This window comes from Artemia franciscana, chromosome 4 (assembly GCF_032884065.1).
Source record: "Artemia franciscana chromosome 4, ASM3288406v1, whole genome shotgun sequence".
In the NCBI taxonomy this organism is placed as follows: domain Eukaryota; kingdom Metazoa; phylum Arthropoda; class Branchiopoda; order Anostraca; family Artemiidae; genus Artemia; species Artemia franciscana.
In genome coordinates, this window is record NC_088866.1 from 16,194,327 (window position 1) to 16,210,608 (window position 16,282).

Here is a 16,282-nt window from a genome sequence, read left to right on the forward strand (position 1 = left end):
AGTCATGTACAGGGAGTTAGGTATTTGTTCTACGTCAATTGGCTACGATTAGAAGTTGAATGAAATGGTCTTTATTCATTGGCTAATTCTTATGCAAGTTTTCTTTTATGCTGCCTTAATACAAAAATGCCCCATCTTATACACAATTTATTTCTGTTCAAGTTATCAAATAAATTGAGTTTTTTAAATTATTGCCACCCCCTCCGAAAAAAATCCCGGGTATGCGCTGTTAGTAGCGTGTTTATAATTCAAAATTCTGTAAACTTTCCATTTCATTCGAACTTATTATCTCCTACTGAAGTCCGGATTCGAATAAGAAATGATTAATTATTTTTTTCCCTTGGAACAAAATAACAAATGGGCGGGGACTAATTTTCTTATTAATTGGCAACATGAAACAGTCTTTGCCACAAAAAACTAATCGTTATTAATTAGAATCGCAACATCGAAAGCACCCATTGTCTCGGGTAAGTCTAAATACAAATTAATTCGCCAGTTCTTATTATTCTTTTCAAAAGACCAGAATTGTTGGACCGTAGGAAAGGAATATTTCTCACTTAAATATAAATCACGCTGTTAAAATCAGTATTGCCATATGAGGGGCAATTGCACTTTTTTGTTTGTTTGTTTAGATGGCCTCACATTTAACTGTTCGACTCAATACGTTCCTCAGAGTTATTAAATAAAATAAAAACAAGTTTTTCAACTGAAATTAAGGAGCGACATTAAAACTTAAAACGAACAGAAATTACTTCGTATATAAAAGGGGCTACTTCCTCATCAACGCCCCGCTCTTTACGCTAAATTTTTACTGTTTTAAAAAGAAGAGTTGAAAGAAAGAGTCAAACTTTAGCGTAAAGAGCGGGGCGTTGATGAGGAAGCAGCCCCTTTTATATACGAAGTAATTTCTGCTCGTTTTAAGTTTTAATGTCGCTCCTTGCTTTCAGTTGAAAAAACTTGTTTTTTTTTATTTAATTTCTGAACGTTTTTGAATCAATGCATGTTTTGATTTTGGCTCTCCGCAGAGGAATAATTACAACGAAATTTGCATTTTTTTTTTTTTTTTTTTGGCTAAATCGCTTTCTCATAATTTTGATCGAATGATTTTGAGAAAAAAGAGCGGGGGAGGAAGCCTAGTTGCCCTCCAATTTTTTTTGTTAATTAAAAAGGCAACTAGAACTTTTAATTTTTTACGAACCTTTTTATTAGTAAAAGATATACGTAACTTATAAATTAGCTTACGTAAAGAATTTTTTATTCTCATGTTTTTATTACACATATGAGAGGGTTCCCCCCCTCGTCAGCACCTCTCTTTTTACACTAAATCTTAAATTGTGTCCCAATTCATTAAGAATGACCCCTGAATCACAAAAGCCGTAGAATAAATAGTTGACATTACTGAAAATACTTTAGCGTAAAGAGCGAGGTATTAGGAGGAGGTGAGTCCCTTTTATGGGTAATAATTTCTGTTCGTTTTAAGTTTTAATGCTGCTCCTTACTTCCAGCTGAAAAAAACTTTTTCATATTTATTTTTTCATTGTTTTTTTTAAATAGTGCTAGTAAATCCTGCGCTCCTTTCATGGAAATTTTCTTCCCCCATGATAAATTCATCGATGGAAAGTTCGCCCAGTATATCCCCCTCTTCTCAACCCCTCCCTCCAACCAAAAAATCCTCCTGAAAACGCCTGTACACTTCCCAATAACCATTACTATATGTTAGCACTGGTCAAAGTTTGTAACTTGTAGCCCCTCCCACGGGGACAGTGGAGGAGTAAGTCGTCTCCAAAGACATAGTTATAAGGTTTTTCGACTACGCTGAATAAAATGGCTATCTCAGAATTTTGATCCGTTGACCTTGGGAAAATAATTAGCGTGGGAGAGGGCCTAGGTGCCCTCCAATTTTTTGGTCACTTAAAAAGGGCACTAGAACTTTTCATTTCCGTTAGAATGAGCCCTCTCGCAACATTCTAGGACAACTGGGTCGATACGATCAGCCCTAGGAAAAAAACAAAACAAACAAACAAATAAACACGCATCCGTGATCTGCCTTCTGGCAAAAAATACAAAATTCCACAGATAGGAGCTTGAAACTTCTACAGTAGGGTTCTCTGATACGCTGAATCCGATGGTGTAATTTTCGTTAAGATTCTATGACTTTTAGGGGGTGTTTCCCCCTATTTTCTAAAATAACGCAAATTTTCTCAGGCTCGTAACTTTTGATGCGTAAGACTAAACTTGATGAAACTTATATATGTAAAATCAGCATTAAAATGTGATTCTTTTGAAGTAGCTATTGGCATCAAAATTCCATTTTTTAGAGTTTTGGTTTCTATTGAGCCGGGTCGCTCCTTACTACAGTTAGTTACCACGAACTGTTTAATGTTTTCATTGTATTTCTGCTTTTATGAGATCTATCATTATTACGCAAGAAAATATGAGAAAGAAAACTATAAGCAAAGAGATATACGCATAAGACTCAAGTACAAGGGTTGAGTTTACAAGCTAGTAGAGTATGCAAGTCGGCGAGTACACTAGAAGTCGATCGCAGTAAAGCAGTCTCTACTTACTCAGTAGCCAACTAGCTGGCGTGCAACGCTGCCAACGCGGTACAATTGTACCGTTTTAGGCACAATTTAGTTTTAGACGCCTTAGTTCAATGCGTCACATTTAAAAATATTGTTGTACAATCAAATTTTTGGATACATTTTGATTTTATTTGATCCTTTTTGAACTCGGATATCAGTTCCAAGATTTATTTATCAAAAATGGTCTTCTTGTTAAGGCAAATTTTTAACCTAATGCTCAGATGGTGCAAGTTAATCTCTTGCAGTACAATTTTAGTCGGAAAACTGGTAGAGTTTATTCAAAGGAGTTGGAAACGCTACTGGCGTTTTAGAAACCACGTGAAAGCGCTATCTTCAGAACCAATGCTACTGGCAATTTTGCACCAGCTAATGTGGGTAAACGTGGCTATCTTATAAGCTAGTTCACTCAAAAGCTGGCGAATGGTGTGTAAAGTCACCGGCTTTGGTCCTCAGTATCTAAATGGGTAATAAATTCCCACATGATAAAAAAAAACTAGCTGAAGAAGCCTTCACAAGCATGTCTAACCTGACCATTTTGCAGTGGCGTCAATTCACGAAAATGTAGGGGGACAAGGAATATATTTTCATTTTTAATGAAGACACAAAAAATAGACCAAGATTGAGCAAAATACCCAAAACAGGGAGTAGCGGTGACTTAACTGGTTGTAAAATTCGTAGATTAATCTATCCGACTCTAGTTTCGTAACCTTCTCTTTTTGGATGGCTATGATAATGAGATCATTGAGTTTTTCATTTCTCATTGTCGATAGTAGATAATATTTAACACGCCCTAATGGCGAGGAGAAACGTTCATTGCTTGCAGTGATCACAGGAATGCTAGAAGCTAGCTTCATCAGTTTTAACACTGCAGAATAGGCAATTGGGAGGTAGGATAAAATTTCGACAGCTCAGCGAAGATCCACTTTTTAAGTATCACATGTTGAAAGATGCAAAAAACTTTGCAACAGAAAGCTGGGATTCTAAGGCTGGGATTCACTTGATAATGACAAATTACCCTTTTAACTTTCGAAAATTTGAGAAAATCAGAACTTGAAGGGTCAAAGGCAGATAAAGGGTCCGAACAGAGGCATATTTTGTATGAAACGCCATTCCATCTTGTTTGATAAACGGTCTATCACCTCGAAGTGCAGAAATTTACTAGTGTCTGATGAACTGTATGACTGATGTTGCGTTTACCGGTTGCTGGATTTCAAAGAAATTCTTTGAGGTAAGTGAAAATGGCTTGGCTTCTCATGCTCCTAACACTGGTTTTAGATTCTAGAGACTTCAATTCCCCAGTATCGTGTGGAGCCAAGAATTTGGATATGTTTGTGCTCAAGTTTTTCCTTTTTTTTTATCATTTTTCAGCTTTTGGAGCGTCTCGTATGTCCCAGAAATCAGTGCAAGTGCCTTACAAACTAGCAAACTTTCTGTTAGAAGTTGTTCTAACAAACAATTTGCAATGACTAACACTTTTTCTATTATATGCAAAGTCGAGACAAAAGAGACCGAGTTCATTTATTTTTCAATAGTCTTTTTGCTTCACACGTTGCCTCGCTGCCAGAACTAGCAGAGACTCGGGCTAGCCCAGTAACAATACAATCAAAACTGACCTTTACCTCAGAAATAGAGCGGTTGGCGGAAAACCAGCGAATTCGAACGGTTCTTTAAAGCTCCTACACTTTTTGCCCGCTAATACACTAGGATTACACAAATAAGTTATGTCGAGTGTTGCCACATGATATATATGTGTAAAGTTTTTGCAACACAAAGGAAAAATCTATAAAAGTTCGCTGACATTTTTCAGGCAGTCAGTAAAAACCAGGTTTAATCTGTGGGCGTGACAGTGTACATAAACTGCACGAGGATCCTTCTCCTCTGAGCTTTGCTTGAAGTTCGTTAAATTTCCCAGTCTTAACGGATGCTCCGTCAGAATATTGGGCAACACAAAACATCAAATCTACACCAAGCTTGTCTATAGTTTCACAAATCAAGGTGGATAAGCTTTTGGCGTCTAGTTTGTGCATGCCATGCCAGCCGATTGGTCGCTCCACAACTTTTCCATTTTATATGTAACTGAGTAGGACCGCTAATTGTTCTTTTCTAGAAATATATTTTATCTCATCAAAAAGAAAAGCGTAGTACTTAGCTAATTTTACTTCTGAAATAATGTCTTGCCGTAAGGCATATCTTATCAGTTTAAACGTGTCGTTTTGGTAATGAGGACTGTGTTAGTGATCATGTCGGTGCTGTAGCTTGGCCTTCAACTCTTTGTTGCCCTTAAATATTTCCTCACTCGGTTCAACGAAATTACCTTGATTTGCATATATTTCGGATTCATCATGACTCCCCAAAGCAAAATCCTGACGGCCAAGAAGACAAATAGCGTAAAAAATGTACTTCACATGATCTCTACCTTCTTGGGCCTTCTTCAGATCCGGACCGAATTAAGGCATTTGCTACACATCTCGAAGTATCAGTACTAGCTATCTTAAATTCCGTCCATGCTGACAGACACTTCTTATGTCTTTCACTGCCATCGTGTTGCTTCAACAAAGCAAAAAAGTCTTTCCACTTGCAAAATCCTGTCTCGATGAAGGCCCTTCTGAAATTCATTGAAATATAACAGTGCTGTAAAACCTAGTCTGATATCATGACGGCGGGTAAAACAGCAGAGAGGAATCGCTTTACTCATTTAAAGCAGGTTATCTCCCATCAGTATGTATAATTAGGATTCTCCAAGATGGGAACATAATAAAAACATCAAAAGTCAATGAAAACTAACACTGCTATTTAACGGTTCTGAAAAATCAAGAAAAAAATACAACCTATTTATTAAATTTTATTTAATCTGTTCGGTTTAATCATTCATTCCTTAATCCCTGCTCAAAACCTGCATTCAAAGAGCTAAAATAAACTTAAAATTATGCCTTAAAATCCCTTTTTTCTAAGAAATTTTTAAAGTTTTCAGTTGGTCGACCCAGACTCCCCCAGTCAGCTCCCCATAGCTATTTTATGAGTGCGTCACTGGACGCATGTCTGTCAGGGCATCAAGATCCAGGTAATTCCCATTCACATATAATGTTCGATGCCTGTCTGCAAGTTACAGCTAAGTATGCAATTCTAGACTGCAGAACTGTGTGTAAGATTTAAATTCTACCAATCAGGATACATCTTTTGTCACTATAATTATCATCTGCGCTCGACAGGGCCGCTCACGCATAAGTCTGGTTTTACTTCCATGCCTCAACGAGTGCACGGTCAGACGCAGGTTTAGTCATGAAAGTCTTGCTAGCCAGGCATGTGAAAAGGCTTGACTGAGCCTGACCCACAGTAGCTGCTTTTATCAACACCAAGCAGTGGAGGGGGCTGAGGTCATAAGACCCTTTCAGTTCTCGCCTTAATCGAGTGGGAAGACCCTTAAAATGGCATCAATTTCGCACTAATATTTGTGAAATGTAAGTGCTTTTTAAAGATTGTTACCAATGTACCATGGTTGATTCCCCTTACAAACAGAATCGTGGCCACTACTCTATCGGAACTTCAGAGTATTATACAATTGAGAATAAAAGAAATAGGTTAGTTAAAATTAAAGTAAGTAGCAGGGGCGAATCTCCAGCTTTTTTATTGGTGAGCAAGAGGGGTTCATATCCGGATAGTCAAGGGGCATGGACTGTATAATATTTTTTTCTAAACTATTTGGGGGGAGCAACTGACCACCCTCCCTACCCCATCCCCAACGACTCCCCTGGTAAGTAGTGACACTGGAACTTACAAAAGGGGTCTATCACCCTTCGTAGATTATTCCTAACCGTTTAAGCAGATGCTTGGGTTTAATAAAAACATAATATTTACAAATTTTAGGTGAAAATAAAAAATGTCTCATTTTATTTGAAATTGATAAAACAATTGAGGTCACCAATTGGGAACTTGCTATATTATAATGCGTTTTAGCAATGAGGAAGTAGCCACGCATGGTAATGGAGGGGGGTCGAATTACCATCTCATTCAGGTTAATTTTACCCGTTTAAAGCATAGCGTCGTTCTTTACTTAAATTTGTAAATGAATAATTTTTTCGGTTTAAATTCTGTTTGCTTTTAATATCTTTTAAATAAATATAACTTTATATCCTATCCTTTAAATGAGAGAGGCACCACTAAGTTTGTTAGGGAAAATCCTCCACTTTCAGTCTGAAATTGTCGGTATTCTATAATCGGAAATTGTCAGTATCAAAAACTAAAAACAGGAATTAGTTGGACTTTCTAAAGTTAGGAATTCAATAGAAATCTACGTAGAAAAGAATACATATAAAATGAACTTTCTATCACGCATTACAAGTTTAAGGTCAAACTAGAATTTAATGAATCATGTAAGATTAAAATTAAGATAAGATCTATCAAACAGTTCGTGGTAACGAACTGTAGTAAGGAGCGACCCGGCTCAATAGTAACCAAAACTCTAAAAAATTGAATTTTGATACCAATAGCTACATCAAAAGAATCACATTTTAATGCTGATTTTAAATATATAAGTTTCATCAAGTTTAGTCTTACCCATCTAAAGTTACTAGCCTGAGAAAATTTGCCTTATTTAAGAAAATAGGGGGAAACACCCCCTAAAAGTTGTAGAATCTTAACGAAAATGACATCATCAGATTCAGCGTATCCGAGAAACCTACTGTAGAAATTTCAAGCTCCTATCTACAAAAATGTGGAATTTTGTATTTTTTGCCAGAAGACAAATCACGGGTGCGTATTTACTTTTTTTTTTTTTTTTTTTTTTTTTTTTTTTTTTTTTTCCAGGGGTCATCGTATCGACCAAGTGGTCCTAGGATGTCGCAAGAGGGCTCATTCTAACGGAAATGAAAAGTTCTAGTGCCCTTTTTAAGTGACCAAAAAAATTAGAGGGCATCTAGGCCCCCTCCCACGCTCATTTTTTTCCAAAAGTCAACGAATCAAAATTTTGTGATAGCTATTTTGTTCAGCATAGTCGAAAACCATAATAACTATGTCTTTGGGGATGACTTACTCCCCCATAATCCATGGGGAAGGGGCTGCAAGTTACAAACTTTGACCAGTGTTTACATATAGTAATAGTTATTGGGAAGTGTACAGACGTTTTCAGGGGGATTTTATTTTCTTTGGGGGTGGGGCTGAGGGGAGGGGGCTATGTTGGAGGACCTTTCCTTGGAGGAATCTGTCATGGGGGAGGAAAAATTCAATGAAAAGGGCGCAGGATTTTCTAGCATTACTATAAGAAAACAATGAAAAATAAACATGAAAACGTTTTTTCAAATGAAAGGAAGGAGTAGCATTGAAACTTAAAACGAACAGAGATTATTACGCATATGAGGGGTTCTAAAAATACTTTAGCATAAAGAGCGAGGTATTTAGGAGGAGATAAATACCTCGCTCTTTATGCTAAAGTATTTTTAGTAATTTCAACTATTTATTCTACGGCCTTTCTGATTCAGGGGTCATTCTTAAAGAATTGGGACAAAACTTACGATTTAGTGTAAAGAGCGAGGTATTAACGAGGGTACAAACCCCCTTGTATACATAATAAAAATATAAGATTATGAAAGTTTGTTACGTAAGTTAATTCTTAAGTTACGTATATTTTTTACTAATAAGAACGTTCGTTAAAATTAAAAGTTCTAGTTGCCTTTTTAAGTAACCGAAAAATTGGAGGGCAACTAGGCCTCCTTCTCCACCCCTTATTTCTCAAAATCGTCTGATCAAAACTAAGAGAAAGCCATTTAGCCAAAAAAAGAATTAATATACAAATTTCATTTTAACAATTTATGTGCGGAGAGCCAAAACCAAACATGCATTAATTCAAAAACATTCAGAAATTAAATAAAAAAAACTAATTTTTTTAGCTGAAAGTAAAGAGCGACATTAAAACTTAAAAAGAAACAGAAATTATTCCGTGTATGAAATGGGTTGTCCCCCTCCGCAATCCCTCGCTCTTTACGCTAAAGTTTGACTCTTTGCCACAATTCTACTTTTTAAAACAATTACAATGTAATTTAATCTCTCCCCTAAACCAAAAAAATCCCCCTGAAAACGTATGTACCATTCCCAGTAACCATTACTATATTCAAACACAGGTCAAAGTTTGTAACTTGCAGCCCCTCCCACGGGGACTGCGGGGGGTTAAGTCGTCCCTAAAGACATAGTTATTAGGTTTTTCGACTATGATGAGTAAAATGGCTATCTCAGAATTTTGATCCGGTGACTTTTGGGAAAAATGAGCGTGGGAGGGGACCTAGGTGCCCTCCAATTTTTTGTTCACTTAAAAAGGGCACTAGAACTTTTCATTTCCGTTAGAATGAGCCCTCTCGCGACAATATAGGACCACTCAGTCGATACAATTACCCCTGGGGAAAAAAAAAAAAAAAAAAAAAAAAAAAAAAAAAACAAATAAACACGCATCCGTGATGTGTCTTGTGGCAAAAAATTCGAAATTCCACATTTTTGTAGACAGGAGCTTGAAAATTCTATAACAAGGTTCTCTGATACGCTGAATCTGATGATGTAGTTTTCGTTAAGATTGTTTGACTTTTAGGGGGTGTTTCCCCCTATTTTCTAAAATGGAGCAAATTTTCTCAGGCTCGTAACTTTCGATGGCTATAACTGATCTCGATGAAACTTATATATTTAAAATCAGCATTAAAATGTGATTCTTTTGATGTAACTATTGGTATCAAAATTCCATTTTTTAGAGTTCCGGTTACTATTGAGCCGGGTCGCTCCTTACTACAGTTCGTTACTACGAACTGTTTGAAAATTTCATCGTTTGTTGAAAGGGATGTGTAAAAAAAGAATACTATTTGCATACTGCTACTACGGTTATTGTTACGCATAACTACTGAACCTTTCAACAATATTAAAAAAAAGTTGATGTCTCAATACTTTGTTTGGATGTTTGTTATGGGAAATGCTGGGCATGGGGGTGGGTCTCTCAAATCACTTTATCTCTTAAAAAGGGCAATATAACTTCAAATATAAAGTCGAACGAGACCCATCTGAATTTAGCACCAAACCATATAATTTAGCAACCATATATAACCCCGGGCCATGACTAAAAACCCTCGACCCAAGGTACTAGGGGGGTTGTGTCTACCCTAGAGGCATTGTTTTAGCTCTTTGGCCGATTTTGAACCAAATTGCTACCTCACAATTTTAAGAAGATTCTCCAGGAAAAGAGCGGCTGTTGGTAGGGGAAATGTTAGCTACCCTCCATCACTCCATTGACTCTTAAAACAGAACTAAAAATTCCAATTTTTAAGCAAATGACCCTCACAACCCTTGCCCATAGGCCCTGGCATTTGTTTCAACCCAACCGCTCATTATATTTAGACTGTTTTGAAAATAGTTTTTATCTCAAAATTTCCATTAAATGCACTTCAAAACAATACAACGTGTGTATGTGGGGGGGGGGGCTAGCTGTCGTCCGATAACTTTGACTCTTGAAAAAAATGCTATAACTTCTGATTACCAATCCAATGAGCCCCCTTCAAAATTTATATGATCACGCTTTCTATGAAAACTTTAAATTCCCCAGGGCATAACTTACAACCTTTGCCCTGAGGGCAGAGCGAATGTGTTATCCCCAAGAAGATAATTTTCCACATCATTCAAATACGTTGAACAAAATGGATACTTAAAAATTTTGATAGGAAGTGGAAATTTTGAGATATAAGGGTACTAACCCTCTCAATATCCAATCAAATGAGCCCTTTTCGAAGTTTCTACGACAACACTTTCTATAAAAAACCTTATATGCCCGCAGGGCATAAATTAAAACCTTTGTCCTTGAGGACTGAGAGGGGGGATATGTCATCCTCAAAGACATAATTTTCGGCCCTTTCAACTACGTTTAACAAAATGGCAGTCTAAAAATTTTGATTGGATGTGTTTGGGGAAAAATGGGCTTAGAAGGGGGACTAGTTGCTCTCCAGTCGCTTTCGACTATTGAAAAGGGCACTAGCCCTTTCAATTTCCAATTGAATGAGTCCTTTTTGAAATTTCTACAAGAACACTTTCTATAACAGCCTTATATGCCCTAAGGGCATAACTTACAACGCTTGTCCAGAGGTCTGTGGGGGAATGTCATCCTCAAAAGACATAATTTCCGGATCTTTCAACTATGTTGAATAAAATCTCAAAATTTTGATTAAATGTGTTTGGGGAAATTGTGGGCGTGGGAGGGGGACTAGTTGCCCTCCAATCACTTCTGACTATATAAAAAAGGCACTAGTCCTCTAAGTTTCACGTCGAGTGAACCCTTTTGAAGTTTCTACGACAACACTTCAATAAAAAACCTTATAGGCCCCTAGGGCATAACTTAAAATCCTTGGCCTCAGGGCAGTGGGGGAGGAGGGGTTGTCATCCTAAAAGACATAATTTCTGGAACTTTCAACTATGTTGAACAAAATGGCTATCTCAAAATTTTGATTGAATGGGTTTGGGGAATGGTGGGTGTGGTAGGGGGATTATTCACCCTTAAATCACTCTTGACTATTAAAAAGGTGTCTAGCCCTTTAAATTTCCAATCGCTTGGTCCCTTTTTGAAGTTTTTATGATAATTCCCTCAATATGAAGTGAATGTCAAAAAACAAAAATTAAAAACTAAAATAATAGCGCCACCTATGATATCCGTCCTGGCTAAACTGTGATTTTACGTACACGTTTTGATATGTCTTGAACTATTTCGAATCATTATAATTTTACTGAAAAAATTCTTTTAAATGTTTTCACTTTTATATCTTTAAGAAACCAAAAATTAATTAATATTTTACTGAATCAATATCAGCATATGCATATTAAACTGACAATACACATTCATTTGAATTTTCTTCAGTAAAGTGCAAATTATGTTCTAGCTTTTAGAAAGCATAGAGGTTTTGAACCCTACTCATGTTAATTTCTGGTCGTTTTGAGTTTGACTCAGTTATTTATTGTAATTTATGTTCGTTTTGGGTTTCATTTATTTACTGATGCTGATTTGTGGTAGCTGTATGCTTGCTAAATTATTTGATTCTTTTTTGTTCATTTTTGGTTTAATGGAATTCTTAACTTTTTTTGAAAAACTTATTTTGTGAAAAAAGTTTTTTAATTAATTGTCTTTAGGATTAAAAAAGAATCTAAAGAAATATATGAATAAATAGCACACAAAAAAAAAGCAAAACAGGATGCCACGAACTAGTCCGGTAAGAGATCAAAAAAGCCCGAAAATATGATATAGAATTCGAATTAAACCAATTAACAAAGGTGTGAGATAAAAATAAAGGGAAACGCGCATTTAGAAAATTAAAAAGCATTTATTTAAAAAAAAATGCACTTAAAAAAATTCAAAATCATTATTTGAGCAAGTTCAAGTGACGTTAAAGCTCCAAAATCATGGGGCATTAAAAACTGCAATTACTTTAGGAATTTGAAGTTTTTTGACTAAACTTTCTCATTCTCAGCTGAGGTGTTCTGTGAAGTCAACAGACAAAAATGGATAGGCTAGAATACTTCAAAAAACTATATTGGAAGGTTATAAGATAGGTCCAATCTCAACAGACATGATTAATAACATACCTAGCAACATTTTTATCAAAAATCTTCTCTTTTCAAACTGGATTGTTTTTTTCGAATGCAAATGTACGGGATAAAGAGTGGATTTAGCTAGGTACAAATTTTAGAGGAAATTAACTACATATTTCCCCTCAATGTCGCTAGGCATTAAACCAGAACTAATCAAACTTTAAAACAAATAGCAAAATATTTTGTTATGAAGCTTACCAGAATTGCAAATCTCATGATACTTCTCAGTAACTCAGCTGTTACAAAACTAGTTCAACTTCAATTAAAAACCAGCATCACCTCGTGGAATGGCCAAGTCTGATTCATTCCGTTACCAAACAGTTTTAATCTGACCTTTGCAGAGTATACTGGCTATAATGAAGTTTGTCCTACTAGTAAGTACATTATTTTTAATGTTTATAATGACTGTACTATAATATATGCTCTGCAGTAAGTTATGCTACCAGTAAGGGTATCAGAGTACAATTAGCCATATTAAAAAGGAATGATGTTACAAATAATGATTCTTACTTCATGATATGCCGGAAAGTTTTAGTCTATCACTCCTAAGGGTGTTTATGGATTTTTGGGTCTGTAATGTAATATATGCTCTGTATTAAGTCATGCTACCAGTAAGGGAATCAGTGTACAATGACGGATAAATTTTTCGCAGTTCATATACGAATATAATAGTTCCTTGTACCACAAATTAAAATTTAAGCACTTTTTGAACTAACTTACCCTTACCTACCCAAACCTAACCTAACCTTATTATAGATTAAATAAAAAAAAAACAAGTTTTTTTTAACGGGAGGTAAGGAGCGACATTAAAACTTAAAACGAACAGAAGTTACTTCGTATATGAAAGGGCTGCTTCCTCATCAACACCCCGCTCTTTACGCTAAAGTTTGACTCTTTCTCTTAATTCTACTTTTTAAAACAGTAAAAAACTTTAGCGTAAAGAGCGGGGCGTTGATGAGGAAGCAGCCCTTTCATATACGAAGTAACTTCTGTTCGTTTTAAGTTTTAATGTCGCTCCTTACTTCCCGCTAAAAAAAACTTGTTTTTTTATTTAATTTCTGAACGTTTTTGAATCAATGCATGTTTTGATTTTGGCTCTCCGCAGAGGAATAATTAAAACGGAATTTGCTTTTTTTTTTTCTTTTTTTTTGGCTAAATGGCTTTCTCATAATTTTGATCGAATGATTTTGAGAAAAAAGAGCGGGGGAGGAAGCCTAGTTGCCCTCCGATTTTATAGTTACTTAAAAAGGCAACTAGAACTTTTAATTTTTTACGAATCTTTTTATTAGTAAAAGATATATGTAACTTATAAATTAGCTTACGTAAAGAACTTTTGTATTCTCATGTTTTTATTACATATATGAGGGGATTCGCCCCCTCGTCAGTACCTCGATCTTGACACTAAAGCTTAGATTTTGTCAAAATTCATTAAGAATGACCCCTGAATCACAAAAGCCGTAGAATAAATAGTTGAACTTACTAAAAATACATTAGCGTAAAGAGCATGGTATTAGGAGTTGGTGAGCCCCTAATATGGGTAATAATTTCTGTTTGTTTTATGTTTTAATGCTGCTCCTTACTTCCCGCTGAAAAAACTTTTTCATATTTATTTTTTCATCGTTTTTTTTTAAATAATACTAGTAAATCCTGCGCTCCCTTCATGGAAATTTTCTTCCCCCATGACAAATTCCTCGATGGAATGTTCCCCCAGCATATCCCCCTCTTCTCAAACCCTCCCCCAACCAAAAAATCCTCCTGAAAACGCCTGTACACATCCCAATAACCATTACTATATGTAAGCACTGGTCAAAGTTTGTAACTTGTTGCCCCTCCCACGGGGACTGTGGGGGAGTAAGTCGTCCCCAAAGACATAGTTATAAGCTTTTTCGACTACGTTGAATAAAATGGCTATCTCGGAATTTTGATCCGTTGACTTTCGGAAAATAATTAGCGTGGGAGGGCGCCTAGGTGCCCTCCAATTTCTTGGTCACTTAAAAAGGGCACTATAACTATTCATTTCCGTTAGAATGAGTCCTCTCGCAACATTCTTGGACAACTGGGTCGATACGATCACCACTGGAAAAAAAAAAACAAAAAAAAACAAATAAACACGCATCCGTGATCTGCCTTCTGGCAAAAAATACGAAATTCCATATTTTTGTAGATAAGAGCTTGAAACTTCTACAGTAGGGTTCTCTGATACGCTGAATCTGATGGTGTGATTTTGTTAAGATTCTATGACTTTTAGGGGGTGTTCCCCCTATTTTCTAAAATAACGCAAATTTTCTCAGGCTCGTAACTTTTGAACTTGATGAAACTTATATATTTAAAATCGGCATTAAAATGCGATTCTTTTGACGTAGCTATTGGTATCAAAATGTTCATTTTCTAGAATTTTGGTTACTATTGAGCCGGGTCGCTCCTTACTACAGTTCGTTACCACGAACTGTTTGATAAAAAAAAAACTATTTTCTAAATTAGTGAAAATAAAGAGAAACATTAAAACTTCACAGGAAAAAAGCACGTCTAGGTAAAGGGGCACTACCATCCCCTTCCCTTCTTCTATGTTAGTATTTATAAGAGCAGTTTAAATGGCATTGACAAGTCCTTGAGATTTATAAAGGGTCAGTTATACATTAGCCTAGTTTTACTAAATGGTCCGCAAGGACGAAAAGAAACAATTCTAACAAGCGTGGAATGGAGATGGGTATTAAAGCTCTGGTCAAGCATGAAAGGATTTCTCGGAAAAAAATTATTAATTCTTTTCGAAATTTATTAATTGCTCATCCATAATTTCCATGCTTACGCTAAGGGAACATTTTACCGTAACATAACATAACATGACGTCTTAGTTTAGGTTAGAGGGAAGGATTCTAGGATGTAATGTGAAAGCACCAAAAGACAAGCCGCATTTTCACAAGGTATAGCAGTTGGTGAAGTAGATCGGTTTTGCTGGCTCGGTTGTACTCAACTGCGAACTAGTTTTAAATATTGTGTTTAGTGCCAATTGCATTAAAATAAAAACAAGGTTTGCCCCCCCCCCCAGGACCAATCTTAGGTTTATTCCTGCCTGAAAACTATAATTTTCTAGGATTTTTCCTGTGATTTCTTATAGCAGAGTTACATTTCTGCAAGTGTTGCCATCTTAAACCGTCAAAATAAAAGCAAAACTATTTAGTTATATTTGACAACGCTTTTTATCACTAAAATATTCGAACATAAACAATATGTTGATTTCCAAAGCCAGGTACACTTCCAGAAGGAAGAACATTCCCTTAAGCTGTTTAATGTCATACTGCAAGGCGTCTATATGCAGTTCCATAGTTTTGTTTGCAGATGGTGCCGAAATTAAAAGAAAACAACTTGGGTGAAAAATCATCAAAAATTATGCAAAGTAAAAATAAATCGTAAGGAGAGTTATGCCTTGATCAAACCCTTTGAAATGGCATTGGTGCATATCTCATCCAAGGGCGTATCCAGGATTTCTGTTCACGGAGGAGTTATTTTTTGGGGGAAGGGAACACTCGAGAAGTGAATTTTGGTTAATCCTAATGAAATAAAACAAAATATAATGAAAATATAGTATTTTATTAGCAAAATTGTGAAAACTACAACTTAGAACTACGTGTCCAGAACGCAGAAATGTCCTTAAGAATCGCGTTGAAATAAATTCTACCTTCTGTCTTTACTGCCGATGGCCACATGTACTCTGCTAGGTATGATTTTAAATGATGGCAGGATATACCTCGGTACCGTTTATTCCTCCATTTTGTGGAACCCCACATTCTCTCTACTTTTTGGGTAGATGCGTCGGTTCCTGGGCTGACAATATTCTTTTTGTGGTTCAAACTCAAATTTGTGAAACCTGCTTGTTCCAGCTCAGTTGTAGCCCCTCCAACAATATGAAATGATTGTTGGTCCTGGCTCTATGTGAAGCTTAAAGTTTCATTGGAGTAAAGTTTCTGCTCATTGGTCGGGGACCTCCACTAAAAACCTTTCACCGGTTCCCATGCACACTCCACCAGACACCCACTGTTGCGGTAAGATTCCTCCTGTATTATTTTTCCTTTTTGTAAATAAGGATTCATCTATTTCCACTA

General features: G+C 36.1%; 2 protein-coding genes across 3 annotated transcripts in view; one reads left to right on the forward strand and one right to left on the reverse strand.

Annotated features, from left to right (window-relative positions):
• LOC136026057 (uncharacterized) overlaps positions 1 to 12,533 on the reverse strand; it is a gene marked incomplete at its 3' end in the record, with an annotated part of 84,035 nt that extends 71,502 nt beyond the window's left edge. The window contains 1 exon segment of the mRNA XM_065702240.1: positions 12,381 to 12,533.
• Positions 12,470 to 16,282, forward strand: part of LOC136026058 (sodium- and chloride-dependent GABA transporter 1-like) — a 165,617-nt gene continuing 161,804 nt past the window's right edge. Inside the window, exon 1 of one of the 2 annotated variants that reach the window (XM_065702244.1) lies at positions 12,470 to 12,556. The gene's annotated coding sequence lies outside the window, so the exon portion shown is untranslated. The remainder of the gene's footprint in view (positions 12,557 to 16,282) is intronic. The other variant, XM_065702242.1, reaches the window with a different exon arrangement.